Raw genomic sequence first — 14,560 nt, forward strand, 5'->3', positions numbered from 1 at the left:
CTGAACCTGTTTGTGCGTGATGTATGATAGTCGCAAGGTAAGATCTAGGAAGTTGCAGTCATCTGTAAGGCCAAGAGCAATTGATCTAGAGATTTCTCTTAATGCCTAATATAGTAATACACTGATGTCATCCTACTGGATGGATGACCTACAGTAGATTCCCAGAACAGCATCTACTTTATTAGCTTTTCCCTAAACTAAAACCAGAGTATCTCAACCATGTTGTACCTAATTGCAAGCACTGTTCAGTGTAATCCCTCCTTTACACCTGTCCTTACTGCCCCTCCTCCTCACCTCTTCTGGTTATTTATCCCTAAGAGACATATATTCATTGGAAAAGCTCTTGGATAACTTGAGTGAGTTTTAATTTTCACTGGAATTTGCAGTCCTAAAACCTGCAGGTGCTTTTCAGAAATTCAGTCCTACAATTAATGTATCCTAAGTCAATATCAGTCTATAGAAAAATTTTGAATCACTAGAAGAATTTATTATTTCTTTACCTGTAAACAAAAGATAAATAAAAGTTACCTGAATGCCAATGAAAAGGCCCAAGCCCTTCTGAAATCAGATGAGATTTCACTCCATCTTTTTAATTCTTGGAAATTATTACAGGGCAGTGAGACATAAAACAGTTTACTATTAAGGGTTGTTTTCATAATCAAATATGCAGCCCATAGGTAAACTGACATATCAAATGAGCCATCATAATCATGTAGCCATAAATATGAAGTTACTTTAAGGAAACATAATTTCTTGGGGGAGGATAGTCCCTCATCTCTTGAGGGAGGATAAGAACACTTCTGTTTTGTTTGTTCAATCCATTATTAAAAACCTCCAGATGGGGAGACTTCAGAAACTTGTATTTAGAAAATACTTGCTTTTTTCCTCTTGCCCCATAATGTTGCTATTATCCAAATTGCTGAAGAAAACAATTACTTCACCAGTTTTGCTGCAACATTTTCTAAATTGTTTGAGTCTTCCTAGATCTTCTCTTAAAAGGCATATTTTCTGTTTTCTTCTCTATTCTACTTGTACTCCTTTTATTTTTCCTTTCCTCCAGACTTCTGATATCTTCCTTAAGAGCTGGTGCATAAAAGTCAACATAATAAGGTATCTTCCTTCCTGAACATTTTCTTGATTAGGGAAATTGCGGAGGAAAGGAGACAAAGATGTCGGATCTCAATATCTCAGTCCTGAGATGCTGAGCCTCCGAGACCAGCTTGGGGGTCTCGGGAGTCCTGGAATGTTGCCAGAAGTGTCTGGTAGCTGGACTTTAACCCTACACAGGAGACGACAAGGATGAGGGCTTCACAGGGCCTCACCGGGGTGAAGGGTGGAAAGATTAGTTAATTAGAGGGTGAGACACAAGGTTTAAGATTTATGTACAGGGGGGTTTAGAGGAGTAAGATGGAGGAATTGGGGTGTGTCCTGTCCTCCTCCTTCTTCCTCCTCTCCTCCATCTTCTTTGGCCACGGTGGCACCTTTCTATTGGTTATTACTAAGAGTACACCGAGTTATAAGAATAGATGGTATTGGGGAAAAATGATAAATATTGTACACGTAGCAAAGGGTATAAAGATACGTGGCTGCCCGGAGGGCAGGAGAGAGTGTGCCCATGGCTGACTGCTGTGCGGATCTCTGTTGAGCTGAAAGAACATCTTTTAGATAAACAATTAATAAACATAAAACCAGAAAGAAGAACTGAAGCCTCTTCTCGTCCTTCAACACGCGTGGTGCCCCAAGGCCACCCCGGGCCTTTCAGGCCCCTCAAACAGCCGAGATAAACCCAGACTTGGCGTCCCTGGACGGACCACGAACCACCACAACCTTTCGGGGGAAGATAAACCGGACACTTGGCTTCCACTGGGTGAGCTCTGACCACCACAACCTTTCGGGGGGACCACCACCACCTTCAAAGCCCTGAAGAAAAAAAGAGAGAAGAAGAGAAAAAAAAGCCAGCAGAGACTGCAAAAAAAAACCAGCAGTCACTGAGAATTCCATCTCTCAGTTTCTGCCGAAGAGAATTCGTAACAGAACAGCCCGGACTGGAACCAGAAGGCGCCCTGGGTCCACCTCTCGTGATCTGCTGGACAGACCGAGACGTCCAGACTGCTCTGAACGACAGATTTGGTAAGAAAGCCTGAAAATAAGAACATGGGAGGCACACCTTCCCAGGAACAACGGGAAATTTTGTCCACCTTATAAGGTGTGACACAAACATACAAAAATTAATTAGCTCTGGCCTTAAAAGGCCGAGAGGAAAACCCCCGAGACGCACCAGACGTCCGGGGGGGGGCCCTCGGAAGAGGGGGGAGCAGGACTCCGGAAAAAATTAGCTCTGGCCTTAAAAGGCCAGGAAGAAATAACCCCGAGACGCAGCAGACGTCCGGGGGGGGACTCTCTGAAAGAGAGGGGGGAGCAAGGCTCCAGGAAAGAAAAAATTATTAGCTCTGGCCTTAAAAGGCCGAGTGGAAAAATGCTCTTGGAGAAAAAAGAGCAAGAAATATTATTAAAACACCCGGTCCCAAAACCCAGAAACCTCGGGAAACTCCCAAAAAGCGTCCAAAAAGTCCAGAGAGCATGGAGGACTCAGGAGCAGAGGGAGAACGGGGGGGGAGAGGGGACCGGGGGGAGGCGCTTTCTCGCGGCGGCGGAGCAGGCGGGGAGCGCGGCTGAAGGAAAAACAAGAGACGCGTGTTCAGATATGGCTTTGCTAAGCTCAGGGCCGGGGGGTGCAGCGGCCCCGGGGGCCGGCAAAGTAGCAGAAACGCGCGCGGCAGGCAAAACTCGCAAGAACCCGGGAGGGCAGAGTCACATGCCAGCGCAGAAGGGGCGTCCGACATGGGCAGCGGCATGGGGGAAATTGCGCAATCCCAGAAAGCTGCGGCGAGACGCAAGAGGCGCGCGGTTGTGACGCAAAAAAAAAAAAAAAAAAAAAAAAAAAACCCGGTGCGAGTCGCGGCGGGCGCGGGTGCCGGCGGGGACGGCCGCACACACCGACATAGGGCCACACACACACACAGCGTCGGAGGAGGAGGAGACAGTCAGGGGCAGACCGAGGGGGAAAATTCAGAGGCGGAATAAAAAGGGAGAGGAAAAAATTACCTCGGGAGAGACACAGAGCAGCTCGGAAAGCACGCATGCGCCGAGCGCGGGCGGGGGCGGGCCAGACCCCCGGTGACGTCTCAGATGAGGAGGGGCCCTCTCCAGACTTGGTGCCTTTGGTAAAAACCCTCGGGGTCCTAAGCCTCTCCCCTCCTGGGGAGGCTTGTGTGTGTTCTAACCCTATTGTCAGTTGAATCAAAAACTAGGTAACCCCTGAGTGCACAACATACCAGATCGGTTCAGCGGAGATACAGCATCATTTCGTAACGACTCTGCAACTATGCAACGATTTTCCTCAACAAGATATAAGAAGAAACGAATACTCAGACAAAAGTCGGGACTCAGACTGCAAAGGACAACTCAGAAGAGAAACAAGAGAAACGAAAGACTCTGGGGGGTTTTCCCTTTGGGGTCTTGAATATTTCTGTATAAGAACGAAAGACACTGGGGGGTTTTCTCCTTGGGATCTTGAATTGCAATAGGCAATGGGATAAATTTACCTATTACAGGGGAAACTGACAAAGGATCATATATTGATCAGCTGGCAGATTTCTTTGACATTTCTCCCATTTGGAGAGAAATTTTAAGGGTAGATTTTTTTTGACATTTCTCCCATTTGGAGAGGAATTTTAAGGGTGGATTTCTTTGACATTTCTCCCATTTGGAGAAGAATTTTAAGGGTAGGATTTTATGTTTTAGTAGTTTAGGATTTTATATTGTAATAGCTTTCCTAGTCCTCATCCATGTCGTCCCAGATGCCATGAATCAGATTGTAAAAGAGGTTTTCTTGGGGCAAACAGAAGGGGGAGATGTCGGATCTCAATATCTCAGTCCTGAGATGCTGAGCCTCCGAGACCAGCTTGGGGGTCTCGGGAGTCCTGGAATGTTGCCAGAAGTGTCTGGTAGCTGGACTTTAACCCTACACAGGAGACGACAAGGATGAGGGCTTCACAGGGCCTCACCGGGGTGAAGGGTGGAAAGATTAGTTAATTAGAGGGTGAGACACAAGGTTTAAGATTTATGTACAGGGGGGTTTAGAGGAGTAAGATGGAGGAATTGGGGTGTGTCCTGTCCTCCTCCTTCTTCCTCCTCTCCTCCATCTTCTTTGGCCACGGTGGCACCTTTCTATTGGTTATTACTAAGAGTACACCGAGTTATAAGAATAGATGGTATTGGGGAAAAATGATAAATATTGTACACGTAGCAAAGGGTATAAAGATACGTGGCTGCCCGGAGGGCAGGAGAGAGTGTGCCCATGGCTGACTGCTGTGCGGATCTCTGTTGAGCTGAAAGAACATCTTTTAGATAAACAATTAATAAACATAAAACCAGAAAGAAGAACTGAAGCCTCTTCTCGTCCTTCAACACGCGTGGTGCCCCAAGGCCACCCCGGGCCTTTCAGGCCCCTCAAACAGCCGAGATAAACCCAGACAAAGAGACTGTTTTAAAAAAGGTAAGATTGCTTTTACATCCTTATAAAACACACTACTACATTTGCAGTCTCACCAACATCAGATACTAGAAATCCACTTTTCTTCAACTATTTCTATTTGCTATTGCTATTTTTTGACTGGCATACAACAATCTTGTTAGTCTGCCTCAGAATTAGATTTAATTTTTCAAAAATACTTTTTAATCCATTGTAAACTCCACATTCTTCTCTACAACTCTGCCCATCTATTTTCTCCTCATTTTGTAGCTGTGTGTTTGATTTCTCCTTTCAAATACTTTATTGAGTGTAATCCTATTGATCTGGGAGTAGTTGTCCAAAACATTTATAAACTTCTGAAATCATCATTTTAAGTAGTAATTTTAACCTCACTAGTCTGGGCATCATACACTGTTTTCCTAAGTGCAATTTCTATCAGTCTGCTAAAGGAAATAAAAAACTGAATAATACTAATCTCATAATCAATATTTACAGGACTGCATTACCAATTAGGTAGTAAATCATACTTAATCTCTTACATCATTAATATTTTCCTGAAATAATTGCACAGAGGTAAGATGTTTTCTGTGAAAGTATCTTCCTCAGCAGGGAAGATGAGTAGAAAAAGAGGCTAAAGGAAAGCACTGTTAAGAATTTTCTGACCTAATTTTTTATCCATAAAGAATTGTGGTCTAATGCATCTCAAATTTAGAGAAAAGTATCAAGTAAAAGGAAGAGAATTGAGTACATCTTGTTTTACTTAAATGTAATATAGACAATATTGATATACTGAAATATATCAGGAGATCTTGTTCAGAGTTGTCTTCACTGTTAGACACAAACAAAAAAGCCCCTTTTATATTTGAAAGTAGCATGCACAAGTCTTACTACAAAAAAATTTATCTTTCATATCTAAAAAAAATTATCTGTATCAGTGATCTGAATATTGATGATCTACTATGTGTAGAAGGAAATACTGAGTTTTATTTTTTACGATTTTTTTTTTCAAAAAAGAAGCAGGAAAGGTTTCAACTTAGATTTGTTTCTCTTTGTTGTTCAAGATATCCAGAAATATCATTAAATTCATTTATCTACCATTATGTACATGGGTTTTTGAACATTTATATACACCTAAGAGTTATGTCTTTAGACATGACAAAACACAGAGCCTCATATTACCAGGATAAAAGTTAGGAAGCAGATGAAAAGCACTAAATGAGTTAAATAAACCAACATCTCCTTTTCTGAGAGGGAGGAAAGGTGTCCTTAATATTAGACAGAATATGAAGTTTCAATACTTAGGCTTTTCAAATAAAAGGAAAGAAGTTTTGTAGAACTGAATGATTAGATTACTGATTACTGATGGACTGAAATGTGGCTAAAATAACTTTAGGCTACATGTTACTGCCAAAGCACAATCTAACTAACTGCCATCAATGCTCTCAGGGAGCAGCTTGCAATGCATACATATTTATACACATACCTTTCTTTTCTCATATGGCAGCAACATCCTACAAGGACAATGGGACAGATTTTTAAGGCATATGGATGGCTATTGTCTGCCTTCCATTGAATGCTATGACTAAAAATCTTTTCTAAAACTGTTATTAGTGAACTGTTAGTGCAGTTCTCTAATAAGCCGGTAAAATACAAAATATATCTTTTTAGTGAAGATTTTTTAAGAATTGCTAAATAATGCTTGCTCTACTAATCAAGGAAATGTGGCAACTGGTATAAATCCTGAAAATGAGGGAGGATTTGAAAAGGAAGAAAATGAGACCTAGTTCATCTCTGAATCTGTCAATTCATTTATTTTTACATCTCCTGGATCATGCTGAAATTTCTTAATGTGCTTTCAGCTTAAACATCATCTAATCATCAAAAGTATATATTAGGAAGCATAAAATTACTCTGTTCTTTGCTCTTCAGTGCCAGCTGCAAGCTTGAATCATAACAGAGGCAGGACAAATACAGAAATCAAGAGAGAAATGCTAAAGCCAAAGCCTTGCATGGTCAGAGCTATTCTTTCTAATGCTGTGTAAAGTTCACTAAGACCAGCTTTGGGTTTTCATGGACATGTTTAACATACTAGTCCCTTTAACAACATTCCACTATTAACAGCATGTGGGAAGTATCTTAGCTGAAAGAGCTACTGCCTGTCTTAAACAGGGGTTAAAACACTGACTAGCAGTTTCATTGACAAACGAGCTACACAGCAAAAAATCCCATAGAATATGTTACATAGCAATGGACTAATTTTTTTTGACATCAGTACACTACTGCAAGATTATTCTTCTATGCTCTACTATCAGTTGAAAACAAGGTCTAACAGTAAAAAGAATACTTCACCCTGCAGCAAAAACAGTAAAGACAGCCTGCTCCTGCTGTGTCTGAACTTGAGGTTACTTTGTTGTTGTTGTCATACCAAGAGAGGACAAAATGATAACAAGTATAACTCCAAAGAAAATAGCCTAGTTCTTTACACACAGATCAACACAAGTTATCCACTAAGTTAATATAATTAAAATATGTCCAATATCTCTCATTCTGAAGGCTCTGTTTATGCCAAGTAAAACTTACTATAAAAATTGTATAATAAAATTTTATCATACTCAGAGTCAAGGCCTTTTCTGCTTCTCCCATCACCCCACAAGTGAATAGGCTGCAGGTGCACAAAAGGTTGGGAGGGGACACAGCCAGGACTGGTGACCCCAGGTGACTAAAGGGATATTCTATTCCATACAGCATCATGTTCAGTAATGAAAGCTAACTGAAGAGGGAGGAAGAGGGTCACAATTTGAGTAATGGTGCTTTGTCTTCCCAAGTCACTGCTACATGGGATGGAGCCTGGCTTTTCTTTCACCTGCCTGACCATGGAAAGTGGTGAATGAATTCCTTTATTGCTTTGCTTGCACCTGCAGCTCCTGCTTTACCTGTTATACTGCCTTTACCTTAAGCCATGAGTTTTCTTATTTTTATTCTTCTAGTTCTCTCCCTCATCCCATCAGAGGAAAATGACCAAGCAAATGCATGGTGCTTGGTTACCAGTGATCTTAAAATACAGCAACAATTCCATAAAATATATATAAAATTACATACTCTATAAATATCTCATAGCATATTATTAAATATTATAAAAAAATATTAAAGAGTTCAGTGCTGCAATGTCTTGTTAATGATCTATTAATTCATATTAGTTAATGAATGGACTGACAATGAGTGACTCTGCTTATAAAGCAGCACACTAAATTTCAGAAGGTTTTTAGTGACTTACATCACAGCAAAACTTAAAAGAATGTTTTCCTTATCCTGACACAGTTTCTTAGAAAGAATAATCAAACACTGTTCCCTATCTAGGACCATTAGTTAAGTAACCAAGTGTGTAAGCATAAATTCTGCATTGAAGTTTTCTTGCCTTGTGAGCTTCTAGCCTACTACAAGTAATGTATTTAAACATTTACCTCAAATAAAGAAATACAGGGATATAGTTATTCTGTATATTTCTGTACTTGTAACTCCAAAACCACAGTTTTAAGATGTTCCTATATTTACTGTAAGCGAATAAAGTGAAGATAGATAGTTTGTAAACTGAGGTGTACATTAGTGTAATAGTATGCAATTTTCATACAAACTTTAGGGTAAATTCCCTTGATACTGATGTCACAGGCAAGAAAAAACCTCTAGAAGTGTGAATTTTACCTATCTTAATTTGTTGACACACAACACAAACGCCTGATCTTTTTTTTAAAGATATTGAGGGGAAAAAAAAAAGAACAAAAAAAAAGCATATTGAAGCACACTTTCACACATACACACACCCACACCGCTGCATCTAAATAAATATCATTTTTTCTCTCTGTTTGCAATTTTACATATTTTCACCATGTCTTATACTCAGTCTGTCCAGTTCACCAGCCAGGTGTTAAGAGGCTTAGGAGGTTCAGGTGGTATCTCTGCCTTTAAAGATTTCTGCTGCTCTGCTCATTTGTGCTCCTGCCTGGCCTGGGTCACCCAGGGCCACCGTCCCTCATGGTTGCCCCTTACCCAGTGTCACACCCTGTGTGGGCCATCCATGGACTGTGGCCCTCAAGGGTGTCCCTGCATTGGCACGAGCCTTCCAGAGAGCCCCCTAATGTACCTTTAGGGAGTCCATGGAATGCCTTCCTAAAGCACGCCTCTTCAGCCTCTGATAGCTTCCAGCATTTTTGTTAGATACGTTTAGGTAGGGGTCCTTATTGCTTCTCTGATTGGCTCAAGTTAAGTGTAATATAGTGAAATTTAATGCAAAATTAGCATTTTCCACTGTGGTCTCCCTTGTCTTGAGGCAGCCTGGACCTCATTTGAACAGACACACTGCAGCTCACGGTGTTACCTCCACATGCCACTACTGCTTCAACACATTTCAGCTGCAGACTCCACTCCTTGCTCCAGTGAGACACATATCGAAGAATATAAGATGAAGGTTAAAGAAGTAACTGAACATTATGCATTTCAGCTGTGAATATACAAGGGCTGAGAGTCACATGAAACTGTTATTCTTGACAAAAATTTTCTTTTCTTTTGGAAAAAAGTTTTTAGCTTTTTATTTCCACTTAGGGCATTACTTCAGTTATGGTTGTCTCATTTGTAAAACTATTTTATGCTGAAGTGTTCACCAAAGAGAAGAACTTTGTGTTTCTTTCTTCTGTCTATCCTTTTTTTGCAAGGTTTCATAATAAATAAATGAAATGTACAAAGGAATGAACAACTAATAAAAAGTGAAAAGCAAAATACATCAGCCATTTAACCTTTTTTTCCTTTAATTTGCTTCCATGGTTTTGTAAACTTTCTATTTATGGGATATTGTTTTATAACTAGACAGTTCGCATCAGTTTTTAATCAAGTTTCATAATTTATATCCTTGACATTGAAATCTGAAGTGTATTTCACATTTTTTCTAGATTAATTCGTGAGGTTAAGGTTTGCAGCAATTTTAATTGTTTTGTTTGTTTTCATTTCAATATTTTAGCTAATTATTTTCTTTGAAGTTGATTTAACCTTGATTGTTCAGAACTCAATCATTTAACAGATTTTGTTTGGTTGATTAACTGCTCTAAATTTGATGGAAAAATGCAGGGTTCTGGGTAAAATAGCAAAAAAAAAAAAGAGATTTCTTGTTAATAAATATTTTTAAAGGAAAAGTGAGGACATAGAAATATGCTTTCTAATGAAGTAAAATCAGTGAAAGTTAAAAAGTTTCCTAATTTCATGGTTGATCTTGAAATCACATGAGCACATAAATTATAAAAGAGTTAAGTAATCTTAAGAGTGTTTATTTTTGTCATGATTTGAGGAAGATGTAAAACTGTTCAATTACCTCACAACATAATTACATAATCATGAAAATATAATACAGATAATTTACACCTTGTTGGGTCACACGCAGAAGTCCTGTGCACTACTTTTCAGAGAAGATCTTTAAGTGCCTAATCTATGAAAAAATTTATCTTATCCAAAATTTTAACTTGAGGAACAGTTTCTTCCCTATTCCTATTATTCACACTGTTTTCAGAAAATATCAATTCTACCACAGTTCTTATTACCTCATGCTAGTCTAAATCAAGAATAGCTATAAATCTAAATCTCATCTTTACAGAAAAGGTAACATAATAACACAGTTAAAATTTTTATACACACACTTTATTCCTACCACTTTTCATTATGTTAGGATCACCCTTTCACTCCCTTAGTCCTGAGGCTTTGTAAATTTTCTAAAAACCTTCTGGCCTGATATTAGCAACACCAATACTGTATTACAGGCCTCTGTGTTTCTAAATCAATCATACTAGGATTCAGATGTAAATATAATAAGCAAACTTTGCCTTACCCTTTTATTACCCAAGGAATAGTTTCTACTGAAAAGTATGGATTACAGAAGCAGAATGACTTTTGTAGATCATCAGTGCATGGAACCCAGGCTGAGAGAGAGAAACTATATTAAGATTTTAGAGGGGACAAGATAAAAGAACTTTTGCTATTGAAAGCAGGATTGTCACTTTTGTGGTAAGGACTGCTAACAAAACGTAGTAAAACAAAACAAAAGAGAACAAAATTAAAGCCTTCAATGTCTGAGAAGAGAACAGGGGATGTTGCAAGCTGTCGCCCATGTCTGTGTAGTATTTTGGTTTCTTGTAATCAAAACAATGAGAATACACAGAAATACACTGCAGATTCTGGAAAGAATAGCTTGCTGTCTGTTTCAGAGGCACGTTTAGATCTGTCTTGCCTTTGTCTAATTTGCATTACAGAATTTAGAGTCTTTCATACTACAATGCCTCTCTTCAGTTCCTTGGAATAATGCATTAATTTGTTGAAGCTTCTCTAAATTTAAGATTAGAGCATGATGGTGCGTGGATAGTGCATTTCTCATAGCTCTGAGTACTGAAGAGCTATGAAAATAGTAATACAAGTACACCTTGTAATGTCTGTCTTGAATTCAAGAACAGATTTGAGTCAGACAACTTTAGATTAAATTCACTTTTGTACAGAGGACTAACACTCCTACAGCCCACTCTCAGGTTGCTGTAATTCATGTGAGAAGAAGAACTCTGTATATTTATGCATTGTACATTTTTAGTAACACAACAATAATTCTAAGAAAGGAAAGACTCGTTCAAGAGGAACAAAGTTAATTTCAGTTTCTTCCTCATAAGTTAAAAAAAGTAGCTCCAAATTTCCTTGAGAATTTCTTGATTCATCAGGGTAAATGTTTGTCCAGATAAAAGACAGGGAATTTTTTCAGACTTTTTCTTGTCCAGTCACACAGCTTCAAAAATATGAAGTCACAGGAGGAGATGAAAGATACATGTGCATGAGCTAACAGGAGGTAACACTGAGTAGGGACACTCAACTGAGAATAAGGAGTTTTGGTGTCTTCCTGCTATTATTCTTGTGCAATATATAAACTTCTCTGTGCTAATCAGTTTCACTTTCTGACATGTAATACAAATTACACAACACTGTTACAGCTTATGAGAAGTAGGATATACAATACAGACACACACTACTTCTGTGTGAGAGGCAGAAGTGTTGCTGTAGTCAACAGCCCCAAATTTCTCTGTATGAGGAGTCAAGAGTTAAAGGAGAAGGGAGGGAGGGTACAATAATGAAATACAACCAGGGGATGAAGTTTGGATCTATAATGAGTTCCACCAAAAGAAGTGGAACAAAATAGATAAAACATACCAAGAGACACTCTTCTTCTAGTAGAATCAAAATAGAGAGTAAATCAGAATTCTCATAAATCAGAATTCTTATTGGAAAATGCCATGGAGACGTGTCACAAAAAAATTTATAGCATGTTATGACACTGTATGTTCCCCAAGTTTAGAGAGAAAAGTTGTACTGGATCTGGCTAGGACGCAAGTACACTTCTTAATAGCAATTCACCTTGTACCATGTTTTATACTTGTGGCTAAAACAATCTGAAAAGCAAAACAGTCTGAGTAGCACAACAAAGTCATATCTATTGCTGAGCAGTGCTGGCACACCATCAAGACCACCTCTATTTCTCACTCTGCCGCCCCCCAGCATGGCAGCTAGAGGGGGGCAAGATTTTGGGAACAGACACAGCAAGACACTGACCTCAGCTACCAAAGGAATAATCCATGCTATGTTGTACTCATTCTCATACTCATTTTACTCAATCAAAGCAGATTGTAGAGTTTCCAAAATACCCAGTGAGTCTCTATGGGATCAGTGATTCTTCTGCTGGTAGGAGGTGGTAAGTGCTCACTTCTTCATCATGTAATTGTTTTTTGTTAATTTTTTCTGTCCTTCCTCTTTCTTTTAAACTGTTTTATCCTAACCCGAAGGTTTTTTCTTATTTTCTGCTCTTACAGTTTCCTTCTATTTTCCTCTGGGGGCAAGGAGTGAGCCAGCAGCTGGTGGGTGTTAATTGTTAATTGAGGCCAACTCACCACAAAACTGAAAACAGGCTGGAATAAAAAGGTCACATCCAAAAGAAATTCTGCTAGAAAGAATGCAAGTCTTGTGTCCTTCAGCTGAGATGAGAAAGAATTTTCATAAAATCGCTAATTTGAAGGAAGCTGTTGATGCAATGAAAAACAAATCATACAGAACTGTAAGATGATAAAAAGTATATTACATGAAAAAAAGTCTGATTAAAAAATAAAGAAAAAACACAGAAAGACGAATAACGTGTAGAAATGAAAGAAAAAAATGAGAGATGCATTGACACATAATCTTGCTTTATTACAATCTTTCACTGTAAGGAGTTCTTTCTTCTTTCATGCTGATTTAAAATTCATGCAACTTCACTAAATCTCACTGAATTAGAAAAAAAATCACTGAAGTGGTACAAAATCAGTCTAATGCTTTTAAAAGTTACACAATTTAACATATTAAGGACAAAAAAATTTAGTATTCCTATATGATAATGTAGATGCAGACTGTGTATCATACATATAAAGCATATACATACTGAGTGTACACATTATGTATTAGATGATCAATATGCACATTCTGCATATATATGTAGTCTGTATATATGTCGATAAAAAATATATAGCATATACATCTCTGTATGTCTACATATTATTTAAGTATTGTATGTGAAGAGAAAAAGCATATGTAGACAACAATCAATTCTACCTTTGTTTTTGGCTAGGTTTTTTCATCGTTGTTGTACCAAGACTCTCTTAGTCCCAAATAAATGCACAGCAAATATCATTCATCCACAGCTTATATAATAGCAAAGGGACTACATGTTTCTAGTGAAGGAGGATAAACTCTTGTTAAAACAGATAAAAGGAAAAGGGGAAGGGGGAAAGATTATAGGATGATAATTTCTATTTTCTATTTCCCTTTTTTTGTTTTAGGAAAAAGGAAAAGGAAGGGTAAGGGGAAATTGACAGGAAGGAAAGGGAATTACTACTTACTCTCATTGCTCTTTGTTTTCATAACTCTTTCATTAGGAGTCAATAATGGTTTCAGCATATTGTATCACAGAGTCACCCATCATGTATTGGTGATAGAAATAAAATTAAAACAAGGACAACCACGAACAAATAACTGGGGAGAAATAAACCAGAAGATTTACAAACCATTGATACTGGCTTTTGAACATTTCCCACTTTGTGGATCTTCTGTATATCACTTTAAGTTGTAAATGCATCTGCACAGAATGCACTGGGTCAGAGAGTGACTTCCAGGCTAAAACCCTTGCTGCAGTTGTTGCTGGAATGCTGGCTCTAGGCAGCTGCCTTTTCACTGAGCTACACCAGATCTTACATGACAGAGGAAGAAGAGATAGCCAACGTAATTCTCTGAGGCAACTTCAGTGATCTCTGCAAAGGCTCTTAGAACTGTCTGATTCCTCAACTTAGAGAGCCTTGAAACCCAGACCACTCAAGCAGTATTAGTGTCACCACTCTTTCAACAGCAAGACTGTGCTCCCGAAATTCCAGGCAATTTTTAGGCTCTGTTATTCTCAAATCAAATAAATAAATAATCCAACAGTAGTTTGGCCATAATTACCAGAGTTATTAATAATAACAACTTCTAATATTTATTAACTCCATCTATTCCATTTTATTATATCTAATCACTACATTATGCTTGACACAGTAACTTTCTGGTGGGAAGAACAGATTAGAAAAGTAAATGGCACTATTTTTGTTGTTTTAGAATACGTTTTAATTAAACAACTTTGCTCTCCTTCCATTTCTCTTTCTCGTGATGAAAGAAATTCCTTGAAATTGATATCAAAGGATCTGAGCACTGGTTTGTATTTTTCAACTACTCTGTCTTTGGTTCTAGATACAACTCGGTTTTCATCCAAGTTGGCAGCTGCAGCCCTGAGAGGCTGCAATTGATCTCTGAGGATATATTTCAAGACATAAGCTTGAATATCCTCAGTTCAGATTTACTTAATATTGAAACATATCTGTATTATGCAGGGACCTTTACCTTCTGGAGGAATTATTTGAATGAGGTTTTCCTGGTATGATCTTGAATAAATGATGA

At 38.5% G+C, this 14,560-nt stretch overlaps 1 long non-coding RNA gene across 1 annotated transcript; it reads left to right on the forward strand.

The window, feature by feature from the left end:
- The first annotated feature begins 1,058 nt into the window (after positions 1–1,058).
- On the forward strand, positions 1,059–12,720 carry LOC141728229 (uncharacterized). Its single transcript, XR_012579086.1, has 3 exons — positions 1,059–1,171; positions 4,544–4,558; positions 12,415–12,720. It is a non-coding gene; the product is annotated as an uncharacterized LOC141728229 (long non-coding RNA).
- The last annotated feature ends 1,840 nt before the right edge of the window (positions 12,721–14,560 follow it).

Source organism: Zonotrichia albicollis, chromosome 2 (assembly GCF_047830755.1).
Source record: "Zonotrichia albicollis isolate bZonAlb1 chromosome 2, bZonAlb1.hap1, whole genome shotgun sequence".
Taxonomy (NCBI): domain Eukaryota; kingdom Metazoa; phylum Chordata; class Aves; order Passeriformes; family Passerellidae; genus Zonotrichia; species Zonotrichia albicollis.